Raw genomic sequence first — 7,692 nt, 5'->3', positions numbered from 1 at the left:
TCTACTTCTAAGTTGTAGCGCACTCCAGTGACTTAATCTTCTGTGCCTGAAAGCCAAATATATCTGTTCAGCGAGAGATGCTGGTAACCCACTCCAACGCGTTGAAATACAATACATATAGAGATATATATAGATATACGAAAACCATTTTGAGCATGAAGATATATCCTACGAACTCTAGCTTTAAAACCGGGAATGACTCGACAGATAAGGCCAGACACAAGCAACAGTTATAACGAGCATATGCAGTTCACAATAGATAAGGCAGATAAGGCAAAGCATAAACAATGATCATAACCCAACATGAACAATCCCCAATATAAATCCCATAGTCACATCCCCCAAGACACTCGTAATCACAACTCGTCCATGTCACAACACATAACACACTTTGTTGGCGCCACAGGACCAATCGCATGCCCATACATGAGGGTCAGCGCATATAGCTCTGACACGGCCCCGCAGCACCCTGCCCCGTATCGCAACACGGAGGGGTCGATCGCAACCGACCGATGAACCGCAGCTCATCATAATGTTTGATCGCAACCAAACAGTGGACCGCAGCCCAAGAGAGTGTGTCATCTGACTGTAGCCAGGAATTCCCATCTGACTACAGCCAGCCTCTGAACCGCAGCTCAGGAAAGATGTCACCTGATTGCAGCCAGGAATTCCCATCTGACTACAACCAGCTTCTGGACCGCAGCCCAGGATACCGTCATCCGACTGCAGCCAGGAATTCCCATCTGACTGTAGCCGGCTTCTGAACCGCAGCTCAGGATAACCAATCTGATCGCAACCGAATTGGGGTAACACGCACACATAACACATAACAAGCACATGCAACCCACATTACACATTGGGAAGGGGAATAAGCGTATAACAACCTTATGCGTGATCCATCACGTACTAAGAATAGTCCTAAGGGGATCATACTTCTTCCACCTAGGTCAACGGGATACCAATTCAACTAGCATGCAATATAATAGACCCATAAACCTACGAACGGTACCCAAAATATCAAACTAGACATAGGCACGACAAACGGGGTCCGTTGGGACACCACGGGGATCGGGGAAACATCAAACGGGGAAGCCGGGGTCCCGAGGGGGGGGGGGGAAATTCCAGCGGGTAGCCGGTGGATGGGGGTCCACCCGCCGGTAACGCTGTTCCGGGCAGCGGGTGCCCGGCGGGCAGCTGCCCGCCCGCCGGCTGCCCGCTGCTGGAGCTGCCCGTGAATGCCGCGGGTAGGTGGCGGGTCCCCTACTCCTACCTACCCCCCACTGACTCTTTTCATCACTTTTCGCCCCGGGAACCGATGTGGAACCCGAAACCATGCTTAGACATTTTTCGACGTAATTAACGACAACACATAGACAATTAACGGATCAAATACGATAAACGAACGGCACATAACCTATCATGCTTTTCTAATCATAATCAACACCCAAACATGCGATTTCCCCACCCGATAATCCAAGAATAATATCATACGATACAACCTAGGGTTCTAATCACTTTTATATCAACAAGAATACAATTCGTCTTCTTATTGCAAGATTCGGTAGGAACAACACATAGTCATCAAGGATACCAATTAATCATCAAAAACATCATAATCATCAAGAACAACACATAATCATCAAAATCCCAATTAATCATCAAGAACATCATAATTATCAAGAAACTCCCAATATCCAGATTATCAAGATTCCTCATGGAATCATTATATCGACACCAATAATAATCATCATCAATCGCCATTTACAACAATATGGGGGTAACCCTAAGGGGAAATCATAGCTATGAAAATAGGTTTTGTTGAGACATGGGTTACCTCTTAATTAATTCCTTGGCTATGAAGGGTCTTTCTTTAAGCTTTCTTGCTTTCTTGATTTCTTCTAGGGGATTCTTGGAGCACTTTGGGGTGGTGGAACGTTTATTGTGGTGGGGGGTTCTAGGTGCCTCTTAAGTCCCCTATTTATATATTTAGGAGTCCTGGTTAGGAACTAATATTATAGGCTTGCTAATTCTATTCCTTTTGGAACTAAGGATTGGGTTTAGGGATAAGGGTCCATGGTCCATAGTGGACCATATTAATTAATTAAAGGGAATCCTAATCGTAGTCTGAATAGTAAAAGGCCTACTTCCTTTATTCCTAATAGATAACTAGGTCTAGGATTCCTAATTAGAATCTGAATAGTAAAGGGTTTACTTTCTTTATTCCTAATAGGCTTAGGACTCTAATTTAGGCAAGGGTCCACGGTTCATGGTGGACCTTTATTAATTAATTAAAGGAAACCTAACCGAATTAAATCATATTTAATTATTATTAACGGGATTAATTTAATAATTAATTCGGGATTGAAGGCCGTAACACGGGGTGTTACACACTCCCTAAGCAATTAACAATTCGCACATTGTTTGTTATTTATATGCACATTATATTTCTAGGAGTTGTATTTGAAATTGATGCACATTATGTGTTTCAAAATTGATGCACATTATGTTTTACCGCACATTATGTTGTAAAATCACGCATATTAAGTTATAAACTCACACACCTTCATGCTTAACAGTTATGTCATTTTCCTTATGCAATGTGTACTCAAATTAATGCACATACATTATGCATTTAATCTCTTTTGCAGTTTACAAGCAATAATTTTTATAGGTCCCAAACGCAAAAGACAACATAATTTGAAGATTTTTGTTGCTAAAGAAGGTGAAGGCCATATTCAAGTTGCAAAACAAAAATGAAGGGCCAAAAATAAAAACCAAGGACTTTATGACGGTGTCCCTGAAGTTAAAAGTAGGGGATCATCAGAAAGGTTGGTTGACGCAATTAAAAATTTTAGCCCTGAACAACGAACTGCTGTCAAGGATGTTTTGGGAGTATCCTTAATCTGCAGATTACAGAATTCCCAATACGCTTATGCTATTGGATGCTCCAAAACTATGATGGAATGGATGATAGATTGACATTGTATTCTAGTTTTAAGCTTGACGTAACTGAAGATGATGTGGAAGCAGCTTTAGGCTTCCCTAGGGGACCCCTTGAAACTGTATACCAGAAAGATCGATTATCTCCTACTCTTCCTTTATTCGTAGATTGGAAGGAGAAAGTTCAACCCAAGAACCCAACCGCAGTTCTGTATGGTGAAGCTATTTCAGCAATGGCGAAATGCACTTATGGGGGGGAATGGTTCAAAATCCATTTCATGGTCATACTGACTTCTATGTACATAGATGGCCCAAAAAGTGGATATGTTGGGCCACGTATCTTAGAGGTGTTGAATGATGTGACAAAAATTTGGGATTTCAATTGGAGTTGCTTCCTTCTACGGTGATTGAATACTGCAGTAGTGGTTTGGAAAAACACACCTACTGGTTATTTCCCTAGTTCTCTCATGTTCATGCTTGTAAATTTTAATACGTATTTATTTTATGTAAAATGCAATAGATATGAGATTATGTTGCTAACGCTTTTCATTTGTATTCAAGTACATTATGTTTATCGTGTTCTGCTTCAATTCCAACGCCCTATTCGTAGGGATCTTCCAGCCATGATAGGCTGGATAACTAAACATTTAAAGGACCGAGAGATGGAAGAGTTTAAGGCTGGTAGTTTTGGACGAGGCAGAATTCAGAAACGTAATCTGAAATTTGTGACACTCGACAAGATTTTGAAGAATTAGGTTGTAATGATCAACAAGATATGGAAGGAGTAGATTGTAATGATCAACAAGGTTAGGAAGAAGTGGCTTGTAATGATCAACGAGCATTACCACCTATTCTTAGTGTTGAAGGTTATAGACTGGCTGAAGTCGAACATGAGCCGCTTGAAAACGTGCAGGTGTGTTCTTCATTCTATAATGTTTGTTTAATTTTATTCAAACTATCTTCAGTTTTATTAGTGTATAATTAGAACGCATATTAAGTTTTACCATCACACACATATTGTATCATTTTCACTGACATTAAGTTTCAATTGTACGCATATTATGTTATAACTATACACACATTAAGTATTGTCATCACGCACCATAAGGTTTGTTAGTTGTGAGTAACATTGATGCTCTCTAAGATTTAAATACACACACAACAAGTACTAATCGTACGCACATTATTTCTTACAACAGGAATACTGCACTGGCTATGCACAGACTCTGGAAAGGTTTAGTGCTGAGATGGTGAAGCTAGTTGATTACTCCATGAAAGCACCATCAATGATTGAAAAAAATCAGAATATAAAGAACCTGCATTCAGTGGCTAATAAAGGCACTCAGTCCTGTAATTCCAGGGGTGGAATCACCTCTCTCACAAGAAGAGCGAGAAGCGTTTAGCAGCCAAGACTCTTTCTGGGACAATCCACAAACATATATTGCAATCGACCTTGGAATACAAAAGAGGAAGGAGTATTTGGAAGAATAGTTATTTGACTGTCCCAGTTTCAACCTTTTGCATACCCCAAGCCCAAGCCCCATTCGCAACCACACTCATAGTGTTACAGTGACCGCCAATGTCACTGCCAGTCCAATAGAAGCACAGAGACAAAAAAGCATTTCGGAAGAGCTTTTAATATTGTTGCTTGCTACTCTGTTGAAGATTATCAACATGATGCTTCAAACGAGAGTGAGAAAGTTAAATCTGATGACGAAGAGCAGCAGGTTGAAAGTAGAAACAAAGCAGATGTTAAAGAAGCTACCCTTGCCACAGAAATTTAAACACAGAAGGTTCAGAATACAAAGGAAACAGAGGTTGAAGAAGCTGCAATTGTCCTTGCTCAGGTCTCTTCTGATGCTACTGGACAAGCACTCTCTGAGGTGTGTGAAAAATTAGAAGAAACAGCAGCCCCAGTGTTACAGGATTCTGCTATTTTGCAAATAGATTCTGATGTTGTTGTACAAACAGACTCTAAAATATCTAACTAAGTAGAAGTACCAGTAGCTTCCAAAAGGGCTAGAAAAGAAACAACACCACCTGTTGAAGGGGAATTACAAAGACACCATAAAACAAGAAAAAGGTTAGATGCACTGCTGTCTCCGTACTTTGAAAGAAAATTGAACTTGATTGCACCTACACTCCGAATGAGAAGGCGTTCAACAATTGGGTTAATAACGCCAATGATACGAATTTGTAAGTTATACTTGAAATTCCTATCTGTTGTATATTAATTGTACCCGTTAAGTTCACTTATTTATTTATTTATTTATTTTTATTTTTTACTTTATATCTGAATATTTTGTAGGTATGAGTTTGTTTTTAAACATGGGGAGAAACATTTAATGATGCTCCAGTTGAGGTCGTTGAGGAAGGGAGAACATGTGGAAGCTGGTGTGTTGGATACTTGGGCTTTAATTCTAAATAACCTGGAGACCTACAACTCTAGGTTTTCTAACAAAAAAAAAAGATTCTTTTTCTCAACAACCCCAGTTGTAAGTTATTTTATTATCGATTTATAGTTTCATGCACATTAACAAATATCTTGATGCACATACAACATTGCTGCTGTAATTATGAACTTGTTCATTTAGAAAAAACACAAATTAATATATAGTTTCACACACCTAAGTCAATAGAATAACATGAACTATTAATTAATTGTATAATTAAAATCTAATGATCATAATCTTGTAGGCATCTTCTATTGTGTATAAACCAGCCGAACTCAGTACTGATCAATTGTATGCAAAGTTTGAAGACAGTGTTAATCATGATATTGACACTATTGATGGGGAACCTATGAAATCTGATTTGGTAAATTACATTCTAAATGTTGACATAACATTTTTATTTATCATTTCTCTGTACTAACATTTCCAAAATGCAGTTCTTTTTCTCAGTCATTGCAAGTGATCACATATATGTCGAGTAAATTACCAAAATGGTCCCTCGACTATGTTGATTTCACCTTTTTGGTCCTAGTCATTTTGATTTGACTAATTACATCCTTGGACTATTAATTTTTTTTTAACTATTTTGGTCCTCAGGCAACTTAGAAGTCAACTTTTTAGGGATATTATTGGAAGCTCACTGTTCATCTCTGCTCTCCCTCTCAAAATCTGCACTAATTCCCCATTGTCGCCATCTTATTTCTCCTATTCTTTATTATCACCTGATTGATGTACGCCGGCATCATCTCCACCGCCTCAATTACATCCTTTAGCTCGTTGGAGAGGTTGTTCTCTACATTGGTGTCGTCGTAGCCTAAGTTTTTTAGGAGGATTTTGAGGGCCGAAAAAGTATAGTAGCTCATGTGGATGTGCTTGTTCATTCCCCATGCGCAGCAATGCGAGATCGAGTTTCTCGACATGGTTGGTAGTGAACACGAAAATCCTTTCGCTACCGTAGCAGGACCACAATCTGTCTTTGGAGAGGGTGATGGTGTTGGTGGTTCCATCGTCACAGGCATTATTGGTACCGGAAGTGGAGGAGTAGAAGCGGGCAGTGGTGTCGTTCTATCATGTCTTGCCATAATTATTGGTTTAATTTTCTTTCTATTGGCGAGGTTGATGGAGCATATAATGTCCTTAATTACTATGACGGATTTGGCGCTTGTCTTCATAATTAGATTTTGGAGTTGGAAATTGGCATGGATCTCTGTGAGCATACTGGACTTGTAGTGCCAGGTGGGCTGTAGAGAAGGTAATCCCTTTTCCAAGATCATCCGATCCTCTGTTAAAAGGCTTAACCATTCGCAAAATCCTTGATATCGGCCATGATTTCTTCCTTTATTTGGGAGTCCATGGCAAATGTCTCAAAACTGCCAAGGTCTTTTAACAGAATTGCTTCCCAGGGGTGGCCGCGGGAGTCCAGAGATCTGCTGCCAGAGTTGGTGTATAGTAGGCGATCTTTGCTTTTCCAACGAATCTCGATGGCCTTTTCTAATAAAATCAAGGGAGGAGCCAATGACGGTGAGTGTGAATGAGAAACTCATGCTTCTCCTCCAGCAGCAGCCGCCATGTGAAGGCGGTGCACTGATGGAAGTGACGACATGCTCAGAGACAATGTTGATGCCGTTGTGGGATTTTGACAAACGATTTATTATAATAAAATTACTTAATTACCCTTATACTTGCCGGAAGTTTGGTGCATTAAATAACCGAAGGATCAAAATGGTTAAAAATTTGATAGTCTAAGGATGAAATTAGCCAAGTCAAAATGACTAGGACCGAAAAGGTGAAATTAACATAGTCAAGGGACCGTTTAGGTAATTTACTCCATATATGTCATATGCATTGATTTGAATGTTTGTTATCCATGAATAGACATAATTGACAATTCTTCTGTTGGCGGTTCTAGTGTTGACAAATATGGCGATATTCCTGGTCTTTTGGTAAGTACTGAATCACACTTTTTAAATCATTTTATGAAGTGTAATTTTTTGTTTTTTATGGTTTTCTATTGATTTGCAGAGAGACTACTTTGTTAGATATTTGAACCAAAAGAAGTTATACGGTGATGAAAAAAGACTTAAAAAGGTTACCCCCCAAAAAATGCTGATGAATTGGAGGAATGAAAAGAACAAAGATGATTGTGGCGTATTTACAATGCACCACATAGAAACATACACGGGGACTGGAGTGACTGGTTTTCAAAGTGACATCAATAAAGAAAACACATTAGATCTTGAAAAGCTCAGGGTGAAATACATTACAACAATTTTAACTGCTGAAATCAATGATTTGTCTC

At 39.4% G+C, this 7,692-nt stretch overlaps 1 pseudogene; it reads right to left on the bottom strand.

Annotated features, from left to right (window-relative positions):
- Nucleotides 1-6,002: 6,002 nt before the first annotated feature.
- LOC109168250 lies at nucleotides 6,003-6,937 on the bottom strand (annotated as a pseudogene).
- Nucleotides 6,938-7,692: the final 755 nt, after the last annotated feature.

The sequence above is a fragment of the Ipomoea nil genome, unplaced genomic scaffold (assembly GCF_001879475.1).
Source record: "Ipomoea nil cultivar Tokyo-kokei standard unplaced genomic scaffold, Asagao_1.1 scaffold3195, whole genome shotgun sequence".
In the NCBI taxonomy this organism is placed as follows: domain Eukaryota; kingdom Viridiplantae; phylum Streptophyta; class Magnoliopsida; order Solanales; family Convolvulaceae; genus Ipomoea; species Ipomoea nil.
Note: the sequence above shows the minus strand (reverse complement) of the source record. Positions and strands in the feature narration are given on the sequence as shown.